The following is a 10,202-nucleotide window of genomic DNA, read 5'->3' on the forward strand; positions in this document are numbered from 1 at the left end:
AAAAAAAAAAAGATCTAGATTTATCTGGGCCCATTGATGGAAAATTTTATGTTTCTTTACAAGTATGGTATTGTGGCTGGGTTATCCTTTCATTGCTATAATTAGTGCCAAAGCTAATTATATCAGGAAACAAAGAAAAGAATATATAAAAACGATGACTCAGTGGGCCAGCTCTAGATACAGCTCCGATTCGTTCAAGGGGCTCTGGAACCCTAGCGGCCCAACTAGACCCGGTTCATCATCATGTTAAACCCGGCCTGACATTGACAACCCTGAAACAGAAGGATTATCTCGTTTCAATTGGTTTGAATTTTGAAAAGAAAAATTAAATTAAAACCGTCGGTTTCCACTATTCAGCCGGGATATAAGGATTACATCTCTCACAAAATCAATTAAAATTAAAATATTTGATTAATTTCGCATAAAATAACCATAAGAAAAACAGGTGGGTTTAAATCCTATTGACAGAATGATAATGTTCACAGTTTACACTCAGCTAAGCTCTGAAACTCATATTTCCTTTATTGGTCAGTGGAAAATCACTAATTTTTCAAGGATGTTTTGGTAAAGTCATCCGCTATAGCTGTTTTTTTTATTTTTATTTTTTTAAGAAAAAGTTATTTTAATTATTGTTAGACTGCTAATTAATTGGTATAAAAGCGAGTCAATCGAATTCCAAAAGTCATCAATAAAAATTAAAGTCATGAATGGGTTTTAATTATTTTATATTGTTTTATACGAAACTGAAGATGATTTATTTTAGCAATATTATTATTTTCTTACAGAGCAGATCAACAAATGTATCTTCACCTCTCTTTTTCTCTCCTGTTATCTTCTCTCAGTCTTTGCCATCTGGGTGACTGGGTTCCTCTTAGAGCTCAGATGATGGTTGATTAACTTCTTCCAATTTGTAACTCCTTGCTGAGATTTCTGTTTTATTGTATTGATTTCTGATCTGGGTTCGCACTCTTTTTGCTTCAAAATTGTAGTTTCCACTTTCCACCCATAATCCGTGCTTCTCCATTTCCACTGTAGAGAACATTGATTGGGAACGGACCTCTGCTCTGGGTCTGTCGAAGTTTTTGTTCTCTTTCTTAAAACGGATTCAGAGAAATGGGTTTTATGCAGGAGATGCAGCAAACAGTATTTTCATATGAGGTTAGTTTCATTTTCTAGTTCTTATTCATTTGCTTCTCTTTTTATGATATTATACTGGGAGTCTTGTTATATATGTTCTTTTCTTGTTAGATGGGTTTTGGAATCTGGATTTCGATAGCTATTGCTTTGAGTCTGATGGCTAATTCAGTTCCTGCTTTATTTTTCCTGATGTGTTTCTCCCTCTGCTGAGTGTTGAAAGTTAACTTGACAAATTTTCCTTTGCATTAATTATCCCCAGCAAGGTGGTTTCCTTTTTCTGCTTCAGAATCAACCTTTTAATTTAATGGAATGGGCTGTTGGAAAGTTTTGTGTTGTTTGAAAAGATGATTATTTGAGTTTTGATTCTTAGACTTCTTCTCTTCGTCCGCTTCCAACTTCTCCTTCATTCTCATGTCTGAGTCTTATTTGGGATCCAAACCTCTTTTTCATGGAACGCTTTGCTCCATGCCCGTGTTATTCAATTCTACACTGAACTTGTCTTATTTCACGCCAAGATAATGTAAATTTGCTATTTTACTATTATATATTTGTTACAAAATGAAGCTTTTATTCGTTTCTCTTTCTTTTTTTTGTGTTTTTTTTCTTTTTTAAGTTTGTTTTTCTTAAGGTCATCCTCGTTGGTGTGCAGAGTGCAAACGATGATTCTTTAAGTAAGATTCTCAGTCCTGACTAATTTTTTTTTTTTTTTCCTTCTTTCTTTTATTTCCTCATTTATTTTCTGATATACACATATTTTTTAAGTATTAATTTTGATAAAAAATTTTCATATCGACTTTTTCTTGTCTTCTAATCTCTGTAGTTTACTTGTTGTTGTTGCAACTCATGCAGTTCTTTTATTTCAATTGTGCTTCACGATCCATTTCTTTTTTCCGCTGCAGAAATTATCTTTAACTTTTTGAGCTTTTCCATTTTGAGCACACTGGGATCATGGGTAGAGGAAGAGGAAAGGGAAAGAAATCGACTGTAGTTGCCAATCATGAGGATCCTGGAAGTGGTGGGGAAGAATCGCTTCCTGCATACAAGAGAAGGGGAAGACCTCAGAAGCCATTGAAAAATGAAATTGATGAAGAAGTTGAAAAGATAGAAGAGGAAGATGGGGAGAATACAAAACCGGCTGCCACATCCAAAGAGGTGAAAAGTCAAGCTGCAGCAGAGAATGGAAAGAAGAGGAAGAGGTACTCACAGGTAAAAGAGAAGACTGACTCAACCAAGGAGGAGAATGGTGTTGGAAACAGATTGAGCACTGACAACTCAATCAAATCAAATGGTTTTCGACAGAATGGAAACAGGCGTAAAAGCAAGCCTCGGCGAGCTGCTGAAGCTGGTGTTGAGTGTAAGTGAGATTTGGTTAGTGACGTTAGTCATTGTGATAGGTTTCTTCTTTTTCCCTACTCCAGATAACTCTTGTATCTGGGAGTTAAGTATAGTTGGTGCATCTCTATTTCTTATTTTTCATTTGCTTTTTAGCCTTTTTTTTTGTATTTTCTGATTTCCCTGTTCCTTGTTCTTGAATGATTTTATTTGGGAGATTCAGAACAGGCTACTGCCATGTAATCTTCCATAACACTACTACCATTGAGTCACTAGTTTTTTTTTTCACTTAGTATTTTTTTTTTTATGTGGCTTGCATAACTAGAAGCTTCCATGTCCTTCTGTTCACCTTATAAAATTTTCTGAAAAGGTCTAAAACAGGACTAGCTTGGTAGTATTATTGGCATGCACTTGTTCTGCTGTGCATCTTATGGTTGTGTCTGTGAATGCATTCTTTCTGAGATTTGCTTTGAAACATTTCAACTGTTTAATTCTTCTATCCTGCTCTGAACTTGGAAGGTTCAAGTCCAGCATACTGTGCTTATGAATACCATTTGTCTGGTTTTTCCTTAAAGATAGGAAAACCTGTTCTATTCACAACTACCATGGAAGTCATCCTGCTAAATGTGAGGCAATTCCCTGTGCAAATCTTGGAATCAGTGTGCTTCTAAAATGTTCATAAAGTTCGTGTCTGTATGTTAATATGTGTACCAAGTAAATCTTTATGGAAATGTTTTCCCAACCTAAACACTTGATACCACACTTATTCTCAACAATTTTCTCTACAAACTCGGTCCTTTTTTGGTTTAACCTAGGTAGTTGTATTAATAAATAAGTATGGTATTCAGAATGAAATGAGGCCTAAGCCATGTATGCAAGGATTTTATTTGGTAATGGGTTAAAAGCATTTACAAACTATACATGTATATGTATAAACATTAAAAAAAAATTAAAGGTAATTGTTATCAGGAACAATAACCTGAGAATTTTATTCAATTGATGAAGTAAACAGGAGAGAACCCCCCCCCCCCCCCCCCCCATAACTGTAACAAAGCTTCTTCTGAAGCTTAGGTCATCAATATGGCTACAGGGTTTATTAGGAGTTGGTTGTCTATACATACTGTGTTTAAAGATGACATGTCTGATAGTATTTTGTTGAGGATGGCTTTTTTTTGAGGTCCAACTTGTCAGATTTTGTACAGATTAAAATAACTGTAATAAAATGGACCAATACAAACAATTAAAAGTAATTGGGCCCCATTAGCTTCCAAATTGAGTGGAGTTAAATCCTTTGAAGTCTTTCAAAGTGGTCCACCACACCATTCACCTCTCTATTTTGCCTATTACTCCAATGTGGAGATTTTACTCCTAGAGATTTACATAGCACATTTCTTCCATTGACATTCCTTGGGATAACCTACTCCTCACTTAAGAGGGCTATAAAACTGAGTCCATACTCTTTCAGAATATGAACATTTTTTCTCCATCTCTCCCTCTAGATATGAAATGATCAATGGTGTCCATCATTGACATCTGCACAGTGAATGGTATATTTGGATAATTGGATGCAACATTTCCCTCCCAAATCAAGGACATGCATCTCCTGCTGTCCACAAATTGCCTTCCTTGTCCTTGAATCTCCAGATCCACTTACATGAAGCACCTTGTTATTTAATTTAAGTGGCATCAGCTCTATACCACCCTGCTCCTTTTGGACTGCATGCTTATGTTAATTCTAATCAACTAGGTGACACAAGTTGCTGCTCTCAGACTTGCACCCACATTCTCATGCTTGTCAGCCCAAGATTTTACACTGCACCAAGCAGTGGCCACTTATTAAATCCATAGTGCTTGGAAAAAGAACACCCTGAATCCAAGGTGGCCAAAAATCTGTGATTTGCTCCCAAGGCCAACCAGAACATGAACTGGCAGCATCATGAGCTTTCAATCTAAGTCTCTTGCGAAGTCTCAATTTTGAGGACTTTCCTTACTAATTACTATAAATACATCACTTTTTGATAAAATTAGTTCTTAGGTTTCTTATGTCCTTGAAGCAAGGGTACATCTCAGGAGAAAGTTTAATCATATCTTCACAAGGTGGCAGGTGAAGGATAATTGGACTTCCATACTGACTGTTAATTAAGCAAAGCAAAATAAGGCATGACACTACCTTGTCTATGGAAAAGCAATCCAAGAGTTACATAAATTCATTGATTTCTAAAATTCTTCTAACCAAATTAGAGAATATACAAGAAATGCAGAGCCAGATCTTGCTTTTCCATTTAAAGTCAACATATATATGAAGCATATGATTGATGAAATTCCTATTAATAGTCACAAGCCTTTTCCATGTCCATTTTGCATGTATATGCTGCACTTCTAACTTTTCATCCTGGAATTGATGCATTTGTTTACATTTATAACCCTGATTGGGATATGCCTCCAGGCCTCCCTTCCTCAAAAGCAGTTTTAAAAGGAGAGATGTTCTTCTCTAACATCGGCTTTACACTATAAGAGAGGATATTAGTTACCATTTTGTACTTTATATATAGTTTCCTTTTGGATTCAAATTGGGTAATGGTGTTTTATATAGTTTACTTTTCTTAGGAAAAAGATTATATATGTGCTATACAGTGGCCTAATAGGTGTTAAGTCCTTTATGGCAATGTATCTTTTGCTTCTTCAGGATGTGAGCTATGATAAGGAAGCATCTGCACTCTTCCCAAAGGGATCTTCAGAATGAAATTCTCTAAGTTCTTAATGAAATTTTTATTGATCATTTCCTGTCTCTTTTTATAAAACGACTTTGCCATTTATCTGATGTGAGAGCTGTTTCATTGTCCAGGTCTCCTAAGGTGATGATTTCCTCCAAGAATGGTCTTTCCCATCAACCCCATTACTTCAGTCTTAAATATGAAATCAAACCTTTTAAAGGACCATAGCATTCTGGTAGAAAAATCTTATATTCTTGTCCCTTTTGTTCTACCACTTCAACTTGTTCTTTTTTGCCTTCAAGGCACCTTCTCCATGTCTTCTAAAGGGCAGCCCAGTGCAAAAGGCTCCTGCCAATGCGGGGTCTAGGAAGGGACGGATGTACTCAGCCTTACCCCTGCAGACACAGATAAGCTGTTTCCAAGAGTTGAACCTTGGTCACCCAGGTCGCAATGGAGCAACCCAACTGTTGCACCTTCTCCATGTCTTCTATCTCCTTGAATTCTTCCTTGGATTCTAGTGTCTGACTTCTCTTCTAATAGAGAGAAGACTATTGTTTGGTCTAGCTTTACAACAGATCCCAGGTATTTTCTTGTCAGAGATGCTAATCATACTTCCTTTGGTAGGATAATCAATGTACTCTTACCATTGCTTTTCACATGGGGGTGCTTTGGTAATTACACCACCTTACATAAAATGTTGAAAAGAAATAAAGAGAGCACAATCTCTAATTCTACTTGCAAGAGTAGGATTAGCATTCTTCTTTTCTTCTTAACACCTCCAAGCCGTTGAGCATGGCCTTTATTCCACCTTTCCAACTCAAGCTTCATGGCCTTGGGCAATGGGACTTGTTGAAGTTAATTCTCAACTCGATTAAACTTCATTCCTACTATATGGAATTGACTGCATCGATCCCATTCAGCCATTTCACTCTGTTCAGTATCATATCCATTGTTAAATTATGGGTCCTCAAATCATTTGTCACTATTTCAACTTACGTCCTTTTTGGGCCGCCTATAGCTCTTGTAGATCCTTCAACTTGCCACAGATCACTTCTCAATGGTGATGTAAATGGTCTTCTCTGCACATAAAAAAACCATCTTAGTCTGTTTCCCCTCATTTTTTCATCTATGGGGGCTGCAATATTCTGACAAAAATGTTCATTTTTTATCCTACCCTTCCTAGTTTTCCCATTCATCCATCTCAATATTTGCATTTCTGCTACATCCATCTCAACTCTTTATTTTTTTTTTTGAAGGTGAAGTCCTTTGTGGAGCAGGTCCTATTACAGTGTCAGTGAGTAACTATATTATAGTCTAATTCCTAAACACATAAATAAAGAAAGAGGCTTCTTAGACAAAAAATAGAAGCACCCAGGTTCCTCAGATCTTTCTTGGCAACCAACCTAGAACACACGGTTGCTACTTCTCACCTTGTTACCTCCATTACGTCCACTCCCTGATTTTCAAATATTCTATTGTTTCTCTCACTCCAGTGCACCTAGCAGATTGCAGGTGGTACAATGCTACAAGTTACTCATCCTTTTTCTTTAAGCTCCCTCACCTTCCAACCCTGGATAGTCTGAAGGTTTTTGGGAAAACACCAGCCAAGGCCAATACCATTCAAGAAGTATTCCCACACCTTTTACACTGGAAGGGCAGTGGATAAATAGGCGCTCCACCTCCAATTCCTTTTGCATAGAACACAATCATAGAAAAGTAATTCCACACCCCTTTTCAATAGTTGTTGTCTGGAGAGGCATTTTCCCAGCATTGTTGCCCACACATGAAAGCCAATTTAGAGGGCTTTCAAGCTTTGAAATTATTTACTGGATGGAAACTTTGTTCACTTGATTTCAAGTTTTTGAGCTATGTTATTTCATTTGTAAACCAGTTCATATCAACTTAAACTTATTTGCCCCAGTGATAACAGAGCAATGGTTCTCAATAGTAATGTTGTATGGAGGTTTAGATGATTGTATTCTCTATGAATGTTGCATGGAAGACCCAATATTGTTTTGCCATTGCCTCACCTCCATTTTGATTACCCAAGTCATGAAAAGCTGTTAAACTTGCCAGTTCCTTTGATTTAACTTTCTTCTAGGCTTTGTCTCCAAATAATATATACTTTAGGGTAAGGACCAAATATGATGTAAAATTTCAGTTGAAACTTGGAGAAATGTTTTACTAAATGAGATGAGAAACCAAATGCGATGTAGGGGAATAATTGGATAAACCTGCAAAAGGAGCTGATGATATGCTGAACTATTCAGATCTGAGTTATTGTTAGTAAGGTGTTTTCTGACCTTCATCCTAGTTTCGGTTTAGAATGTTAAATGATTGCATGCTATTACTTCGCTGGTTAGCCTCATATTGACATCATAGTGTATCATACTGTTGGGTCACTTGTATCATTATATTTGAAGTTTTGAACACCACTCAGGAACTTAAATGCATTCAGATGGTAGAAGACAAATGAATCATTTAGGCTCAGTTTGGGAAGAGTGCAAATAAAAAAATGTGTAGTGCAATTCATGGAAGTAATAAAAAATGGTTACTTGCATCTCTTGCAAATGATTTTGTTCTGAGTACCTAATATGACCACTTTTGTTGTACCTAAAAAAATATAACAAGTTTTGTTACTTTGGGGGCTACAAGACACCTGAAAGAGTGAGCTATCATAGACAGCCCCTGGGTATGGATAAGACTAGGCTGTGTGGTTAATTGCATTGAGAATGCCATTTTTATTGCCATCTTCGACAGAAAATTGAAGCAGGTTTGTGGGAATACTGTTTTTATGCTTGCTTTCGTCAATCATGGCTTGGTGTTGGAGCTGCACATTCATAAATCAGGTAACTTAGTTGGACAGGGTCTGAGTTACAATGTGGTAATCTTCCGCGTTTGTTTGAGGTGGAAACTCGAACCAGTGTAAAGTTTACATCTGTTTGTTTGAGGTGTTGGTTTACACTGTAAATCAGCGTAAAACTCCACTATGCCCAAGTTTTACATCGACAATCGGTGGAAATTTATCATCGAGAAAATCGATGTAAAATTCCATCGTCTTCCCCACTGGTGTAAAACTCCCTCCTCAGATCTCCTCTAGTCATTGCAACGTTCAAACAATCACCAATACTGTTCTTTGTCGGCAACGATGCAAGTAGTCTTCCATCATTTTTTCCGATCTGGAGGAGCAAATATGAGGAACAAATGCATCAGTCTCATATCTGCACCATTTTGTTCCCATTTGATGAATAAATCCGAGGAAGGGGATGCATTGTTCTCAGATCTGCCCCCATTTTTTCTTACTTTTTCCTCAGATCCGCCCCCATCGTTCTCATCAGTTTTTTATTTCTCACTATTTTTCTGCTCTGATAATGGTCCTGTTCATTGTCCTCAACATTCCAAAGCTCCAAACAACATCGGCGATTAGAGCTTAATTTTTTTTTTCTTGTTCTCCGATTCCCTTATCTTCCTCCTATTCTCTCCGCTTCCCCTTCCATCTTCCTTGTCACTAGTAGCCATTACTGATCGCCTTCTCCGACAAAAGCAGGGGAGTTGCAGTGGCGAGTCCCTCCTCTTCGTTCTCACTTGAATCCAGTTGAAAACCCCTGGGTTCCTTTTTTATTCCTTCATATATTTTCTACAACATCTCACCATTTCTACCACTCTAGTCGTGGGTCGACCACCCTGAACTGCCTCATCTCTGCCTCATGGAACAGAGCTACCTGTACCTAATGTTTTTTTATTAGTCTGAGACTTCAATGTGCACATAGGCTAGATAGCAAAAGAATAGTTAAGTAACACTTGCCAAGTGACTTCAATGTTAAATTTTAAACAATCAAATATTAAATTTTAATGGACTGCCAAGTGACTTCAATGGCAGGCATTATTTATTAGTGGAGTTTTACCTCGATGGGATGTTATCCAAACACCTGCAGAAAGAAGTGATTGCTTCGACTTCGTGCCATGGAGATCTGCATTTGATGGAATCTGGCAATCTGTCACTTTGATAGGCTTATAGAGTGATAATGTAGCCCAGTCAGCGAGGGTGTGGACTCGAATTTACAAATTACAATGTGGTTGCATTTATAATTACCATTTGCTTTGGGCTTTGAGAATAGAAGTAGACCAGTTTATGGGCCGGATTTGGGCTTAGCTTTTTCAAAATTTTTGAGCCCAAGCTCAAAGCAGAGTAAAATGTTCATGGGCCGAGCCTGTAAAGAGATCTAAATGAAAGTCTAATGAAAAAGAAATCTCGAATAATGTAAGCTACATTCTGATAATTTCAATTCTCGGTTGCATTGCGCCTTACAACACATCCCCGCCGTGTATTGGAAACATCTCCCGGTGATAGTACCAGAACTGATGATGTCATCATTGGGAGATGTTCTCAATACACGGTAGGGATGTGCTGTGGGACGATGTGGGGTGCAGATGTGAACTCACTTTTGAAAAGTAGAATTAAGAAGAGAGAAGGAAGGAGACGGAGAAAATAATGGAAAAAAAAAAGGAGCCTGTTGGTGTGAGGAGAGAAAGTATTGATGTCGCTGCATTGGGCTGCAAATGGTACATGTTCATCCGAATTTGATGTGGTTAAGGGCGATGCGAAATCGATGGGTATAATATTGATCCATCCCTGCCCCGATTTAATCTGATTCAATTTGATTTAGATGCATACCATTACCATTCATGCTCTGGCCCTGGGCTTTGTTAATCAAAGTTGAAGCAGAAAGGGTCGTACAATTGGTTAAAAACATGACAATGTATTGGTGCATACCGTACAATGTTTAGTTTAAAGTTATTAAAGTTTCCAAGCATTAATGCGTATCGTACAATACCCATTAGATTAGGCATGAGTTCATGTTTGTAAACTTTCCATGGGTTACAAGTTGTGCTGAAATTTGGTTGATTATTGTACCGGCATCAACTATTTCAAAGAATGAGAGTAAACTTTCCACGGATCGAGTGAGCCTAAAAAATTTCTTGGCTTCAAGCATCAATTCCGGCATCAGCACATTTGTT

General features: G+C 37.4%; 2 long non-coding RNA genes across 3 annotated transcripts; both read left to right on the forward strand.

Moving 5' to 3' along the window:
- The first annotated feature begins 466 nt into the window (after window positions 1-466).
- Window positions 467-2,752, forward strand: LOC148844687 (uncharacterized). 2 transcript variants are annotated; one of them, XR_016102189.1, is made up of 3 exons: window positions 467-564; window positions 1,036-1,158; window positions 2,037-2,752. It is a non-coding gene; the product is annotated as an uncharacterized LOC148844687 (long non-coding RNA). The 2 variants fall into 2 exon arrangements; XR_016102188.1 differs by lacking the exon at window positions 467-564 and adding an exon at window positions 685-910.
- A 776-nt stretch (window positions 2,753-3,528) lies between these two features.
- On the forward strand, window positions 3,529-9,450 carry LOC148844688 (uncharacterized). Its single transcript, XR_016102190.1, has 2 exons — window positions 3,529-7,474; window positions 9,064-9,450. It is a non-coding gene; the product is annotated as an uncharacterized LOC148844688 (long non-coding RNA).
- The last annotated feature ends 752 nt before the right edge of the window (window positions 9,451-10,202 follow it).

Source organism: Nelumbo lutea, chromosome 7 (genome assembly GCF_056320005.1).
Source record: "Nelumbo lutea isolate HS-2025 chromosome 7, American lotus-T2T, whole genome shotgun sequence".
Taxonomy (NCBI): Eukaryota; Viridiplantae; Streptophyta; class Magnoliopsida; order Proteales; family Nelumbonaceae; genus Nelumbo; species Nelumbo lutea.